Raw genomic sequence first — 16,142 nt, forward strand, 5'->3', positions numbered from 1 at the left:
CCCTCCATCCTCACCACCCTGGACAAGCATGTGCCCATCAACCACACCGAGCCACGGCTTGCTGGTCAGGTGCCATAGCTCTTTGTGTACGAAATACTACAGCCTAGCCTCTTCACGGAGCACTCGGTATTGCAGCATTTTGTGGCACGGGCCTTCTCTGTTAATCCGTATCATCCTTGCTACTGTGGGTGGCAAACTAGATGAACTCATTCACGGGGGGAAATGAGCAGCAATATTCCCCCCACCGACTCCAGGCAGATGTTGAAGCATTATATATATATATATATATATGTATATATACATACACACATACACTTTTTCTAGCCCCAGCTACAAAAAAAACCCAGATATATCATGACATCCACCCAGAGCTTCAACATCCTCCAACTCGTTTCCATGCCAGCAGGTCTCACTCATCCCTGCTTCTGACCAGGCAACAGAAAGCCTGGGTGATCACACCAAGCCTTGTCCCTTCAGGGTTGCTGCCTGACCCCCAGCTAAGATCACTTCAGTCCTCCTCACCTCCCTGCCCATCCTGCTAGGCTCCAACAGAGCTCAACACTTATCTTTATATCAGTTACTGCTGAATGAACCTTGCTCAGGTGCCAGACAAAGAGGCAGCCAAGCTCAAAGCAGAAGGGATTGCGAGGATGACACAGAATTACAGGCATCAGCATTCAGCAAGCAAGCGGAGAACGCGCTGATCTATTTTTAATGGTACAATGCAAGTGCTTTACAAAAGGATGTGTCTGGGGAGATTCTGCCCAGTCAGAGATTTGCATTCGTGGTTTTTTTTTTTTTTTTTTTTTTCAGCAGTCAACTTCCCTTGGTGCGTGGGAGGTGTTTTGTCCCTTCACCACCCCCCAGAATTATTCAGAGAGCCCCGGTTCAGTTTCGGCTGGAGGCTCGTCCCTCTGGGTCACCTTCCTGCCCTGCCTCATCCTTCTGAATTTCCACCAGAAGAGCCGAACCCAACTTGAGCAGCAGGTGAGGCGTAAACGAGAGCTCCAGGCTTGCTTGGCTTCTGGGGCTCAGCCCCGCCGAGCCAGCAAACCTGCCGGGGGCATCTCTGCGAGGTCCACCGGCGGCAGCAGCAAAACGGTTTAAAGTGGTTTTTTCACAGGCTAGCTCCCAAGTCAGCAGTGCTGGCACCCTCTCCGCACCAGCCCTCTACTCAACAGCCTCAAGTGCCAAGCAAGGCTCAGGCTGCGCCCATCCGCTCCCCACGCAGGGCTGCCGGCCAAGGCAGATGAAGATGGCATGAATAACTCCACTCAAGCTACGGCTCAAGGAGGACCAGGCTGCCATCGCGAGCTTGGAAAGGAGGGTTGTTAGAGGCAACGCAAAAACAATTGGATGCTGTAGACACTTCTTGGTTGCTTCTTTTCAACAGCACGCCCCGGAGACTGATGGACCCTCTTTGTTTGGAGCAAAGATTCCCTGCCGTTACGCAGGAGGAGCTGGATTTCAACGGGAGATGTGCGATTTAAGCAGACGCAGGTTTAATGTGTGGGAAGGGCTTGGCTTGCGTGACGAAAAAAAAACCCTGCAAACGCCTAATAAACGGTCTGAAATTTCTACCAGAGCTTCTGCTGCATCAGCTGAATTACCATGCGCTAGCTTTAGACAGCAGCGCTCCTCAAAGAGCTAAATCCCCTATTAAAAAGAAGAAAAAAAGGCGAGATGAAAAGCTGTGGATGCGGGCACACCGCGCACCTACGTGCCGGATGAGTAACGCGGGTCGGCAGAGACGAGCCAGAAAGACACACTGCATCATTAGCAGGGCTGGAGGACGCGTGCTGTGGAGGGGAGGATGCCAGGGTCATGCTGTCATTGGAATCTCCACACAGGATCAAAGCAGTGGTCCACCTCGTTTCAGGTCCCCTCACCATCGCTGCCTAATAACCGGTATTTTACAAAAGCCTGGGAGAAGCAGGATGGTGGGTATTTCTGGAGTAGTCACGGAATGATTTAGGTTGAAAGGGACCTCGGGAGCTCATCTGGTCCTACCCCTCTCTCCCTTAAAGGGGAGGTAACGTCAACACCAGAGCAGGTTGTCTTGTCCTTCTGGTCACCGAATGACTCGTTCCCAGTCATCAGCAGGCTCAGAAATTAGGCTCCCCATAACTCAGCGTGCAGAAATGCTACACAGAGAGCCTCTTTTGCAAATTGCTAGAGGATCCTGAAGGGCTCTGGAGAAATTCCAAAAGGACACAAGGTCTCTGCCCCAAGGGATCTGAAGGCTTGGTTTAAAAAAGGTACAACAATGACAAGCACACCTCAGGGTGGGGAAACAGGAACCGTGGGGGGCTTCCCATGCACAGCAAACAACGTGGAAAAAGGCACAAGAGGAGCGGGAAGAAAAGAGGGAATCAAGGAAGGATTTCCAGCCCCAGATAGGTTGCTGGGATACTCTAAGTCAGTGCAAAATGCACCACTTATTTCAACCTTCGGGCAACACAGTCTCAGCATTTCTGTGCTGTTATTGCTCCCTGTTTGCACTAGGAGACTCTTCATGTACTGGACCAGTTTCCAGTGAGCACCTCCAGGTTCTCCTCCAATCCCAGCCTGGGCTACCACCGCACCTATCTTCTGAAACGCCGATCCTTCCAAGGCACCAGGCAAACAAGCACTACCTCTCACTTTTGGAAACTGGAGGTCCAGAGCAGCAAAAAAACCCCACAGAATCTCTGGGCAAAGCAGAGGAAGAAGCCTCCTGCACACCAACCTAGATTGCCTTGTCCAGCTGGGCCCAAAGCCTCAGAGGAAGAGCCAAATAGCGAGGAGATGGAGCAAGCCATCCTACAGGAGCCACGGCAGTCCGCAGCGTAGGCTGGACAGGGTTCTGTGCTGGGCACGGCCCTTCAACGTGGCCCTCCTTACTCTTCTTGCTCAAAGTGGAGATGGTTGAGAGGCAAAGAAGCCTCTCAGGCAGCATTGACCCAAAGGCTTGAGGCGGAAAGTTGACAAACCTCTCTTGGAAGAGGAAGAGATAAGACCCTATTTTCCTTTCCGTGACCTCGTGCTAAAGAGGAGACAGGGTGGCCAAGGCACCCGCCGTGGCCAGAGCTTGGTGTGTTCCACCATGGTCTCGGCCGCTGGCCCGCTTCTGGCAGGACGTGTCTCCCATGGGGCTGTGACACACGCCACGGTCTCCCGCTCCGCCGGAGGAGCAGGCAAAGCCACCAGGCCCTCGCCGGGGTGCAGTACAGCACCCACCATCCCCGCGGGAACCGGCACTGCCACCAACCATGCCGCAGGCTCTGCCTGGCTTTGGGGGCAGCCCCCGTTACGAGCAGCGCAGAGCACCTTGGCACAGCCAGTTTTATCCCCCCTCACGCTCCCCTGGCTGTGTTCTAATCCTGCACACCAAGTACGCCCAGCAAGCTCGAGAAAATCTTGAGTGGAGAGCTCCTTTCCTCTCTTATCTGATGAATGCTCCCAGGCCACTCACCTCCCTTCCCCGAGCCTGCCCGTAATTACGTCAGGTCCCTCCTTCCCACTCTCGTCAGCTGGGACAGGTGTATCTTCAGAGAAGAAAAGTAGAGCTTGAAAAACAGGTTTTAAAACCCGGAGGGCACGGGGATGCAGAGGAGCTCCTTGAAGCCTTCCCCACCGGATGACGGCATTGCATTGCATCGCCGCTCTGGCCATAGGAGTTTCTCTGCATAGCAGCAAGGAAAAGAGCGGGGTGAGCCCCAGCAGCTGTGCTTGGAGGGCCGGGAGCACCCGGGTGTTTCTGCAGCCATCTCCCCTTTAACACTGCCATTAAACCCACGGCAGAGGGCAAAAAGGTCTACAAACCCTCCTAGTGCAACCTCCCAGCTGTCCTCCCAGGCAGAGAGGTGTCAGCATCCGCAAGATCCTTCTCTTTACCACCTCCTACCCTACAAGACTCAGTTAGCTGGAACTCTTTCAGTATGACGGCAGCGTCCTATGAGCCCGCGCCATAAATCAAGGCTGCCAAGAGCTGGAGCACCTCCTTTTCCTCCTTCCATCCCTGATAGTGTTAACACGCTCTGCACCTGCCTGCGCCCAGGGCTTTGGGAGCCGAGCTGCACGCCGGAGAAACTAACCTCTGATCCCTAAGAACAGCCTTGCTTTAAGGCAACGAAGCAAATCCAAAGAGGAAAAACACCTATATAACACACCCCCCCATCTCTTACGTAGGTCCAAGCAGCTGGTGCAGAGGTAAAGGGGTAGGGATGGAGTGGGGACTTGCTCATATTCACGCCAAGAGAAGTCACTGCAGAAATCCAGAGCCACTACGCGCTCCCAGCCTTTGGGGAGGGATTTCTGGGGGGCCGTGGCTGGAGGGGGAGAAGCCAGTTTTCCCCCACCTCCCATGATCCAATTTGGCAGTATGGGACAGGGACTACTGCGCAGTCCTACCCAGCCCTTGGGGGTGTTTTTGTAGCAATAGTGGCGTCGCATTTAATTTTAGGTGAATTTTAATTCTCCAAAGGCAGGCAACTCGGTGGCTTTCTCAGCAAGGTGCCTGGCAGCCAGCAAAAACATGCTCTGCAGACAAACATGGTGCAGCGTTTGCAAGAATAACCTCCATGCAGAGCCCACAGCGAATGCTTCTAAGGACTCTGGCGACTTTGCTCTGCTCTCCCAAGCATAGCTGAGGCTTGATTTTAAACAGCAATGCTAGATCCAGGTCTTCCTTCCCTACTCCCTACCTCGCACCAAGGCAGGGACAGCGGAAAGCCATGGGGGAAATATCTGTTGGGTTAAAAGCCTTTTTGGCGTGGGATGCTGCCATCTCGGCTCAGAGACCCTCCAGCCCCAGGTTTCTGCTGCTCGAGCGCGTTGCCGATGGGCTGAGGGCATAAATTTCTGCCTACTGCCATCGCAAAGAGGCATTTGGGCATCCATCTGCTGCTCACGCGCCCAACTGTCCTCTCTGGTCCCAGCCATTCGGACAGTCGTCCACAACCAGGCTCTGCCAGCACGGCAGCGCCAGGCAAAATTGGGGACAAGACACCTGCAAAGCCCTTGCAGGCGTTTGAAAATCCCCGATACCTCCAGCTACGTCCAGGAGGGTTTCTTGGTGCTGCAGCTTATTTCGTTTCGGGAACCACCACAGGCAAAACCAAAGCAAGAGCAGGAAAACCCCCCCCCCCCCGCCCCAGCTGGACCCCAAACCCCAACAAACTTCTTCCACAGAGCCCTCCCGGCACGGACGCCCTCTGACAGCACGAGCAAGCCCCGTCTGCCAGAGGCAAGGCCAAACCTATAAGCACCAGTTCCCGTGCATCGAGTCCTTCCGAAAACAAAGCTCTCCCGCAGCCGCCTCCGTGCCCCGAGCCTCTCGCCTTAGCGCAGGAGGATGAGACAATGCAAGCGAACGTTAAACACCGCTCCGCGGGCACGCCGCTCTCAAGGTTAACATGGCCCCTGCACTGCCTGGCACAATCCTCAGCGCTACCTGTTCGGGGCTTTTTGGATATCCCGACCATCTCCTGTGTGTGTGTGTGTGTGTGTCGGGGGGGGGGGGGTGTCTGCCTTTATACCCCAAATTAGAGGGGGATTGAAACGTCCGGCAACTACACCCAATGCATTTGTCATCGATAGCTGCTTGGGACAGGGATGGTCTCTTCCACACAGGCTTATGCAGCGCCCAGCTCTCACCAGGGAGCTGCTGGTAACTACCGCAAGGCGAAAGACAAACGCATCCGCGCCTAGAAAAATCCAAATATCCTTAACAGAACAGCGCTGCACCGCGTCCTGCCTTCTAACGAAAACCGCAAATTACTGACCTGTGCACAGAGCTCCCCCAATGCAAGCTGAAGCACTGACATCAGTTTGTGCTGTTGCTCAGGAATTTAATTCTAGGGGAGGAGAGAAAGGGGGGGGGGGGGGGGGGGGGTGGCGAGCAGGAAGGGAGAAGGAACTTATTTATCAATAAGGGAAATAAGCAGGAATCTTTAAAAACAACCAACGCTCAGCACAGAAAGCAACACATCACTATATAGTAAATGGGGGGGGGGAGGTGATCAATCGGGCCATGCACATTGGGGGAGGTGTGTGGGGGGGTTATTTTAAACGGGCAGATTAACTCATTAATTGCTAGCAGCGCCTTCGGAGCCGCAGCAAAGTGTTGCATGACCCCCCCCCCCCCCGCCCCCCCGCTGCTGAACACATGCCGGCTGCGTTTAAACGCCAAGGACACAGGGCGACACTCCAACCTCTTTCATCATCAGAAAAAACACAGCGCTGGTAACACCGCTTCCTCCACCACCAGCCCTCAGCCCCCCCCCCCCCCCCCACCAAGAGACACCCCCCCCCTACACCCCCACCCCCCCACCCCGACGGCGGCTGGACCCCGGAGCTCCCCCCAAACCCCCTCCTCACCTGCACCACCAGCGCCCGGCAAGCGCACACCGCCGAGGCAGGGTGGGATTTGCAACATCCCCCCCCCCCCCCCGCCCCGAAAACAAGCGCAGCGTCCCCGACATGCGCGGCCGCGGAGCGCCAGCCCCCCCCCCCACCCCCCCAGCCCCTGCAGGGCTGCTCCCTCCCCAGTCCCAGCACCCCCCCATATTTTTTTTTTTTTTTCCCTTGCACCAGAATAATTCCAACCTCCCCTTAAAACCCCAAAGCCCTATATATACATATATACACGTACAGATATAGGTGTAGCTTTTCGCGCTGTCCACCGGCGCGATGCCGGCTCCGCTCCGCACATGCGGACGCGCTGCACCGCGCCACCCCCCCCCCTCCCCTTATCCCCCCCCTCCCCCTCCCCTCCGCGGGGCGCGTAGAGCCAGCTGTAGGGGGAATGCACTGACCCGGCGCGGCGGGCGCGGACGGCCGCGCCGCTCCGCGGAATCTCCGCTGGCGCGGCCGCTGCCGGCACCGCAGGGCCCGCATGCCGCGGAGGGCGGGAGAGGGAGGGAGGGAGGAGGGGGAGGGGGGGGGGGGGGGGCCGCTCCGCGCTGCTCCGCGCCGCTCCGCGCACCGCCGGGAATGCGCCGGCGATGAGGTCATGCCTCGGGAACGGCGGAGGGGGGGGGGGGGGAAGGGGGGGGGAGGGAAAAAAAAAAAAAAAAAAAAAAAAAAGAAAAGAGCAAAAAAAAAAAAAAGAAGAAGAAGAAGAAAAAAAAAGACAGCGTTGACGTCACCCGCAGCCAATCAGCGCGGGCGGCGCAGGGGCAGGGTGACGTCAGCCCCGCGGGCGCGGAGCGGCGCGGAGGGAGCGGGCGCTGCTCTCCCCCCCCCCCCCCCCGCCCCTCCCGGCCGTGCGGAGCTCCGCGGGACTTGCGCGGCCCCGGCGCGCCGCTGCCCGCCCCGCTGGCGCCCGCGCTGCCTGCGCGCATCCCGCGCCCTGCCCGGCTGCGGGGCTGCGTGGGGGGGGCTCCCACGCGGGGCGCGTTTGGGTGATGCCGTCTCGCAGGGAGATGGGTTACCCCGCGGGCTGAGCAGCAAAGGGCTTTTTTTTTTTGGCGGGGGGGGGGAAGTTTGGATGAGGGTGACCCTCCTGGCTGCTGAGGTTCTTAGGGGACCCCTCCAGTTCTGTGCTGCTCCCGGCCAAAAAAATGCATTTTTTTTTGCGTATTTTTGATCCACGGATGGTTCCCGGGCCTGATGCGGATGACACTGGGCCTGGAGGTCGCCCGGAGTGGGGTACCCCCCCTGCCTGTCGGAGCACCCCACCTCGAACCGGGAGCAGCGGGGGGGTGGCTGCCAGGACGGCCCCGCGGGACTCGCTTTGAAGCGCCCAAGCTGGGGAAGGACAAGGCGGAAAGGCGGCGCGGTCTCAGATGACAAAAGAAGGGTCCAAAAGTTGGGGAGGGGTTGGGGGGGGGGGGGTGGAGTGTCCAAGGGGAGCCTGACCCACGGGTGAGCTCGTGGCTGGACGGGGTGGGCTCACCTCCGTCCCGCTGCGCTGGCACCAAAGAGCCGCGCGGGTGGTTTGGCTAACGCAGCAAGGGTTTTTCTCTGTCCTTGGCCCTGGCCTGGCAGCTCCAGCTTAGAGAGGGATTAGGGTTTAGAAGCTTAGGTTTTGCTGGCGCTTAGGAAATCAAGGGAACCTTCCTCCCTGCTGATACGGATGCCGGATGTTTTAAAGTTAACTCTCATCTCTCCGGGCACGCACTCAGCCGCTTGCTCAAGGAGGGTGTCGAGCTTCCACAGCCACTGGCGGCAAAATCTTTCCCAGAAAGGGAATTTCTCGTAGAGCACCAGCGGTATAAAACCCCGCAGTGCTAAAAAATCTCACTCTCCCCATTGCATAAGCAGTGCTGAGCGCCTTCTCGGCATACCCTTCATACCCCTCTCCTACCGCAGAAAATCAGCTCACCCAAAGCGGTCAGCAGGGAGGCTTTTCCAAAACCAGGGCTGCTCTACCTAGACAGCACGGATTTCGGCCTCAGTTACCATAATCCGTGGCGAGATGGTGAGGTGGGAGGAGTGCCCGGTCCTTTAGTGGCTCTGGAGCACTCGGTGCTGGTGGGAGTGGGCGCATGGCTGGAACGAAGCCGGGGTCTTTCTTCCATTCTGCTTTTCCTGCTGGTTTTCCTGCCCAGCTCCCTTCTTGCAGCCGTGCGATGCGCCCTGGCCAGGGGAAAACTGAGAAAGACTTTTGCTTCAGCTTGGGGCTGTTTCCTCCTCTGCCCAACAGCCCTTTTCAGGGGTAAAATACAAAAAAAAAAAAAAAAAAAAAAAAAAAGGGGAAAGGAATGAATTTGAAAATCCCAAAGCTTCCTCGTAAAAGCTATTATCTAGGCAGAGAGCCATGAGCTCACAAAGCCTGCCGAAGGAAGAGGATTTCAAGAGTTTCTTTCCAAAGCCCAGTTAAAATCAGTGTTTCCAAGCCTGGGCCTGGCACGCCGCTGCCAGATGAGCATCCCAGATCGGCTGTCGGGAAGATCGCTCCCCGGCCGGCCGGTGGCACGGTGCAAGGGAGGGGTGCGAGGAAAGAGGTGGGAGAAGGATGCTGGGCTGGCGGTAGGCAAGGGGTGGGGAGGTGGTGAGGGAGAGGATGAGGATGGGGAGTCCCAGGGGGCTGCCAGGCACCTGCCTCAGACTGCTCAGTCAGCAAGAGGCTGAGCTGAGCTCCCTTTTCGAGCCTTCATCTCCGGCAACCTTTCCTCACCCACCCCCCGGACCTCCCGGTGCATGCCTGGGTGATGGGGACATGGGAGATTTGAGCCGCACAAGTTCCCTGATGGCAGCAAAGAGGAGGAGGTGCCCCGGCGGGGCCGGGGACCAGCGGGATGCTGGTTCTCACGGCCGGCCGGAGGGACTCCAGCCCACGAGCCATCCATCTCTCCCACGCCCACTGCTTCTGCGCCAGGCGCTGCAGCCAAGCGCCTGGTGGGGAGAAACCAAAACAAATGATTCACTGCTGCTACCCGGCTCCCGGGATCACAGGGGCCAGGAACGGGCGGCGACCGAGGCTTGCAAAACCTCACCTGCCTCCCAAAGCCGGGAGCTAACCCTATTTAGATCCCGAGCCCGTTCAACCTGAAATTCTGGCACTGGGGGTGCGGACCTGTGGCTACACGGAAGGCCAGCCTGAGCGAGGGCAGCGCTGCGAGCACACCCGGTCGGCTCTGGGTGGCTCGGGCGTGCTGACCGGGCGAGCAGCATCCCTATTTTCCCCAGGGGAAATTAAGCAGGGAGAGCTGGGGCAACGCTGTTATGGTCAGGCAGGCAGAACAAAGCAGCCTCGCGCTCTCAGCTCCTATTTACCAGATGTGAATCTATTGTCTCAGCCCCAAGGCCGGCATCCCCCCCCCCATCACAACCATCGTGAGCTGAGCAAAAATTATGCAGCAAGTTGCTTATTGCTAAAGGAAAGTGCTTTATTTCAGGTAAAGCACTTAAAGAATAATTCGCCCCACTCTGTTTTTTCCTCTTTCCCAGATTTCAGTCACATCCAAAGATGGATTGCATCCCAGCTACGTGTTTCGAATGTGAGTTACGCTTGTACACGTAATAGTTCTTGCTAAAACGGTTTCCAGGCCCCCTAATTGCCGTGGCAAGCCAAGTGCAGGAGAGCGCAGTGGAGCCTCCTGCATCCTACAGGGATTAAAATCGGAACCTGATCATGGAGGAAACTAAAACTAGGAAAAAGAAATTGCTGCCAAACCAACCCTCTTATCCATCAAAAAGGAGAGACTTTTTGCCAACCTGCAATTAATTTAAATGGCTGAGTTTTTTTTTTTGTTTTTTTTTTTTTTTTAACCTTGGCTGACGTTCAGGTGCAGTTCCTTGCGCCACCGGCCGAGCCAGCCTCCCGTCGCCCTGAGCCGGCAGCGTGGGGTCTGTGTGCTCCCCGAAACTGCGCTGATGGCTGAAGCCAGAGTCAACCCTCGGGCTGACGTGGGTCACGCTTCTACCCAGCATGGTTGTTTCTGCCACGCACATGCCTGTCACCCTCACTGCGGTGTCCCGGGGTGGATGTGTTTGCCAGGCTACGTATCGTCCCGCTTTGTGAAAAAAAAACCATATTGATTGTGGCAAACTCTGCATCCCATGGTAAAAAAGTCATCGCTCCCCTCTTTGGCTCCTGCCCCTGTGCTCCCCGGCAGCCAGGTCTCCAGCTCTCCCACCCCACGGCTGGGATGGAGCCCAGGAGATTCCCAGTGAATCCCAGCACGCCGGCTTCTTCCCGCGAAGCCCAAAATGGTGTCACGCCACTCGCGGAGAGAGCCGCTGTGCTTGAGCAGGCAAAAGGCACTAGCAGCATCACCAGGCACCTGTGTTTCTCACACTGCCCTGGATCTGTCTCCGTTTTCCCGGTAGAAGTACCTGCCCGTGCGCAGCGTGGCTCAGCACTCGCGGGGCGCGGAGCCGCGCGTGCACGTCGCACAAGCAGCTACCGCGCAATTAATTGCAGAAGTAGCAGGCTGGAGGGCTGCGTGCTGTGCCATTCAGTTCCGCGCATGCTGCAGGAGCATTCATTCTGCGGCTCCGACTGTGCTGCGAGGCGCTCCTGCCAAAGGGAAAAAAAAAAAAAAAACCCAAACAAAAAAACCAACCCACCATCTTACATCGAATAAATTCCCTCTGATTCCCTCCGCCCAGGACGCGTCTGAGAAAAGCTGGGCAGGAGCGTGGAGGTGTGCCAAACGCGGGGCACGGTTGCTGAGTCCTGGCATGATGGGTCAAAGTCAGGGGATGGGAGGGGTGGAGGAGCGGGACCTTTGCACTGCCACGAAGCGATCACGCCGGAGGAGCCGCGCAGAGTTTTTGCAGGGACACCCCCACCCCAGGTGCGGGGAAACGTGCCCGCTCCCTCACCCCGGTGCCGGAACAGCGTGCCGTGTTGGCACCCACGTGGGTTTGCCCTGGGCAGGGAGGGTAGGCGAGTGGTTTCGGTGTGCCTAGAAGCCATCCGGGGTCGTGATCACCCCTCTGAAGGCAGTGGGAGAGGGGCGAGAGAGAGGACAGGGACAGGGGAAGGGGAAAAACACCCAACGGTTTCATTTCAGTAAATCCAAGTCTTAAAAAATAATCACTGCCCAGTGCTCTGGGACAAGGCGTGGTCTTTCTTCTCTGTGTGTGAATTGGGGATGAGAAAAACACCACCTTGAGCCAGAAGGCAGCACAGGGTTAGGCTCTGTGCAAGGGTCCCTCAGGTCTAGACCCTTTTTCTCTACCCCTGTGCTGGTTTTTGTTAGGCTGCTCACCAGTTGCTGGGTTTTGGTGTGGGTTTTTTTTTGTTGTTGTTGTTGTTGTTGTTTTGTTTTGTGTTTTGCTTCAATCGTTTGTCACTGATAAGAGCATCTGCTGCCATCTGTGCCTCCCTCTCCTCCCCCCCGGGCAGGGCTGCGCACCGCCGTGCTCTGCCTGCGGAGACGGCCCGACCTGCCGCGCGTCTCCGGCCGGCCTGCCAGCCTGCGGGGATGGAGCCGAGGGCAGAGGCAGCTCCATCAGCGCCCTGCTCTTCCCCTGGACCCTTCTCTGGGCACCTCTGCCATCGCCCCGGCCACAGGATGCCCCTGGTGCCAGGGTGCCAAGCAAGCCCGGGACCTGGTGGCACTAAGGCTGTAGTTCCTCCTCTGAGAAGCCAACAACCGATGAGACAGTCCTGGAGGGGGAAACATCGAGGCGAAGCGATTTTGATAAAGTCACCCAGGACACCAGCACAGGGGCTGGGAGGAGAGGCCAGAGATGCTACTTGCTGGCAGCGTGTCTCTGCCTCCTGGCCCACAGTGCGCCTGGGAAGCAGGGTTAGGATGCTACAGCTCGCTGTCGGGTTTTACCGGTGGCTCACGCACCCCGCAGAAGAATAGAGGTTGCCGTTTGCGTCTCTCTCTGACTGCTAATTTGGGTAGCCAGGGCTGTCCCAGCCCTGACTCACTGCGCTTTCCCTGCGCGCCTGACAGCTCCCCGCCGGCGTGGGATCCACCCGAGGCCAGGATGTGGCTCCCCGAATCGAGCTCTGGCTCGCCACGTTTCCGACCCTCGCCGGAGGAGAGCTGCGGGCTGGCGTTTCCTGAGCGAACCCAAAGGGGTTCACCCCAGCCGGGATCCCACGCGCCGGCTGTTTGCAAACCCACCCGCTCCGGGCTGGTTTTGGGGTGCCGGAGCCACCCTCACCCCACATCGGCTTCTCGTACGAGCCAGTGCGGGGGTTCGCACCTCCCCGGTGGTAGGGCTTGGGGCGGGGAGGGAGGGGAGCGGGGGGGGGGGGGGGGTGTCCCGGCTGCTCGGGAGGAGCGGGGATCATCCTTGCACCCCGCGGAGGGCGAGGGGAACCGAAGCCTCCCGGCCCGCCCAGAAGCCGCGGGGATGGGCGGCGCGGCGGAGGAGCTGCCGGCCGCGGTGGAAGGGGGCCCTCTGCCTGCCTCCCGCAGCACGGCTCCTCGCACGGCAGCTCCCTCCCTCCCTCCCTCCCCTCCTCCTAAGGGGCTGGGGCTGCCGTGGGAGGGGGGGGGTCCCCCCCGAAGCCATCTCATCGCCGGGCTGAAGCACCCCCTCCCCCCGGCCAGGCGTGCCCCTCCCCAGCCTCGGTGGCCTCTCCCCACGCTCACCCCAAACACCTTTCCTGTACCAGGGGCACAAAACCTGCAGCGTTTTAGGCCCGATCTCACACTGTCGGCTAAAAAGGAACAATCCCTTCCCCCACCCCCCCATCCCCATTTCTCCCCTCGAGCTCAAGAAAAAGCAAAAAGAAATCCTCATCAAGCTGTCAAGCTCGGTTTCCTGAAGGAATAGAATTAAAACCTCTATATGGCAACGTGACCGTCAGTTCTTCCCCATCTCAAAAGATGCTTCTCAAGCAGCGTTCGGCTGTTCCTCCCTTCCACCCCCTCCTCCCAGTTTTCCTTCCCGCCGCTGAGAGCAACAGAGGCTGCGGCTTCGCAGCCAAAAAAAGGTGCGATTTGGAGAGTACGGCGCGACGTTGTGAGTGGCAGAAGTGAAAAGGCAGAGAAGCAACCCTCGAAAACCTGCCTTCTGCTGCATCGGGTGTCAGCCTTGGCAAAACCTGAACTTCCAGAATTTTCTTGCAAAATTACAAAAAAAAAAAAAAAAAAAGGCAAAAAAAAAAAAGCAATTAGAGGACCTGTCGGATTTGGCTGCTGCTTTTCTTTCCCTTGTTCCCTCAAAATGAAAAAAAAAAAAAGTTATTTCTTTCCCTTAACGGCACAGTTGGTGCAATCTGGGATGTACCTGCCTGCCAGTATATGGGAACGCAGTTTTGCCATCTCAGTTTGGGGTTCCCCGACACTGGCAAGACGAAATGAATGCTGAGCACCTTGATGCTGCTGCACTTGGAAGACCTCTTCCGGAAATAATGACTTTTTTTTTTTTTTTTTTTTCCTCCTAGGCAAGCTTGGAAATCTATGTCCCCTCCTCATTTTCCCTTTTTGGGTGGTGTTTTCCTACTGCCGTGAGTTTGGAGGCGCTCCATGAAAATGAAAGGGAGGGCACCAAGAGAGAGGAGGGGAGAGCACAGGGGCTTCCGAGGCGAGGGCTGTGGTGGGGCTGAGCGTCTGCCCCGGGGGTCGATCATCCCATCCTCCAGCCACGGGGTTACTGCCCCCCTCCTCCGCTCCCCTGCTCTTGTCCGAGGCAGGTCTGGGTGGACCTCCGACCTGCTGCAGCTCGATTTCAGCTCTCACATCTCCTAGAACGTGGGCAACAAATAATAAATATGACGGTTACTAATAATAGCTCACGCTCTCCATCCCCGACGGTTTATGCATGCAAAAATGCTGCAGAGTCAGTTCAACATTCCCCCTGGTTCATTAAACCAGCATCCATTTTCCTGCAGATAAGACGGTCCGTCAGGGGAAGGGATGATGGTAACTCATTTGTCACACTTGTTAAATGTAGGAAAGGCTGGCTTTGGGTCACTTCCAATTTTGTGTCAGCTCTGCCTTTATCCGAGCAGCCCCACGCCTGCATGCCAAGCAGGGCTGCTCTCTCCCACGTGGCACGGGAGATGGGGACGGCGGCACCATCCCTGCAAGATTTCGCAGAGCCGGGGAGGGGGGGGGGTGGTCTTTGAGTGCAAAACCACTTGCCACACGGCTCCAACGGGTCCCAGCTCACAGAGAGGAACACGCTTGTTATTGCAAGAGGTGCCGGGTGTGTTGGTCCCGCAGGGACCTAAACCTGTGGCTTGGAGCCCCCCGGCACTGCAAGCGGGGTCACCCTGCCTGAATTATCCCTCAAGCCCATCCTGCCGGGCTTGTGGTTGGGCTGCAATGTTTGAGAGGTACGGTGGGCACCCGGATGGTGAGGGGTGTGGAACCACAGACCTTGGGAATGGCCAGCGTGAGCTCAGCGCAGGTACAGGGGGAGGGAAAAGGTGGTGCAACCTCGCCTCTGCGCTCCTCCTAACGCTCGGAGGGTTTTGGGGTGACTAGTTTGGGTCTTGCCTAGACTAGCGCTGTCCCAGCGGGCTTTAATTTGCCCCAATTATCAGGTGCCAGCTAAGGGTGGCGGCAACGCAAGTCATTTTGGCTGCACCCTCTTTGGAGGCATTGCCATCGGGACAGGCCACCGCCTTCCTCTGCCAGGGACAAGGGCTGGATACATCCCCAGATGTGTTAGGATGGAAATGACCCCTTGGCCCCTGAGATCTTGCTTCAGGGAAGGGAGCAAGAAGTAAGCGAGAGAGGTTGGGAAGAGCCTTGACCTCACGGAGCAGTTCACGGCCGAGGTACATCCCAGGGCACCATGTACTGCACTGCCAGTGGAAACCTCAGTGCAAAACAGACCCCTGATCTGGTCTGGTGTGGAAATGCCCTCCAGCGAGTGGGCAGCAGGTAGGACTGCAGGGCCTTCTGCCCATAGCTTCCCCCAAAATGAAGCCCAGGCCAGGGTGAAGGCGTGGAGACCTGGGCAGGAGGGAGGTGACATCTCCTGGGGCTTTCAGGGAAGCATCCTCCTGGCCCGTCCCCGCGGCTCACTATGGCACAGCCTCCACTGAGCACGGCCCAGAGACAGCCCGTTGCTTTAACCACGCACTCAGCAGAGGATGAAGTGTCCCACGATGGCCTGTCTGCATCCCTCATCTCTCGCTGCACCTCTGCTTTCAGGGTGGGTGCAAAGGTGGACGTGGCTGCCTCCTCCCAGCTCCGCGGCTGGTCGGCAGCGACCGGTCTCCCTTGGCACGAGGCCGTCTTACAGCCGGAAAAAAAACGAGGCAGCTGCGGCATACGAGATGAAATGAAGAATCAAGAGGGGCTGAAAAGCTGTGTTTTAGTCCTGGCCTTGCCATTCATTTGTGGTGGTTTCAAATCAAGGTGTGTTGATTTGTAGCACGGCAGGCAGCTACCGGGAAGGGCTCTGAGCTCCTGCCTCGTTCAGCGGCAAAGGCGCGGCGTCTCCGGAGCCTGGCTCCCGGCAACCACCCCGGGAAGTGCTGTGGCAGCAGCAGGTTCAGACCGCGGCGATTTATTTCCATCATCTTCAACACTGGTCCTAGCAGGGGAGGGGAGACCTGCCCACTCGGCCGCCTCTGCCTGCTTGCCATCGATCAACCATCACGGGAGTCGCTGAGGTCTCTGCTCTTAAATCTGGAGCTGCGCCCTCCTTCACGGCTGCGTGCGGCCCCGACCTGCAGCAGCATCCCTCACTCCCGCTTTAAATCTCTCCCAAGCAGCCACTGGTGACATTAGCGTTTTCTCTTGCCAGCCCGTAGGGACCAGGAGCCCAGCCCTCCTAAGGAA

The 16,142-nt window shown here is 57.7% G+C and overlaps 1 protein-coding gene across 7 annotated transcripts in view; it reads right to left on the reverse strand.

Annotated features, from left to right (window-relative positions):
- The window catches only part of DUSP8 (dual specificity phosphatase 8), a 42,175-nt gene extending 35,212 nt beyond the window's left edge, over positions 1 to 6,963 (reverse strand). The window contains exon 1 of one of the 7 annotated variants that reach the window (XM_042785133.1): positions 6,798 to 6,963. The gene's annotated coding sequence lies outside the window, so the exon portion shown is untranslated. Of the gene's footprint in view, positions 1 to 3,454; positions 5,053 to 5,239; positions 5,417 to 5,765; positions 5,857 to 6,360; positions 6,424 to 6,634; positions 6,758 to 6,797 lie in introns of those variants that run through there. The other 6 variants (XM_042785134.1, XM_042785137.1, XM_042785138.1 and 3 more) reach the window with 6 other exon arrangements.
- Positions 6,964 to 16,142: the final 9,179 nt, after the last annotated feature.

Source organism: Tyto alba, unplaced genomic scaffold (assembly GCF_018691265.1).
Source record: "Tyto alba isolate M040663 unplaced genomic scaffold, T.alba_DEE_v4.0 Super-Scaffold_8, whole genome shotgun sequence".
Taxonomy (NCBI): domain Eukaryota; kingdom Metazoa; phylum Chordata; class Aves; order Strigiformes; family Tytonidae; genus Tyto; species Tyto alba.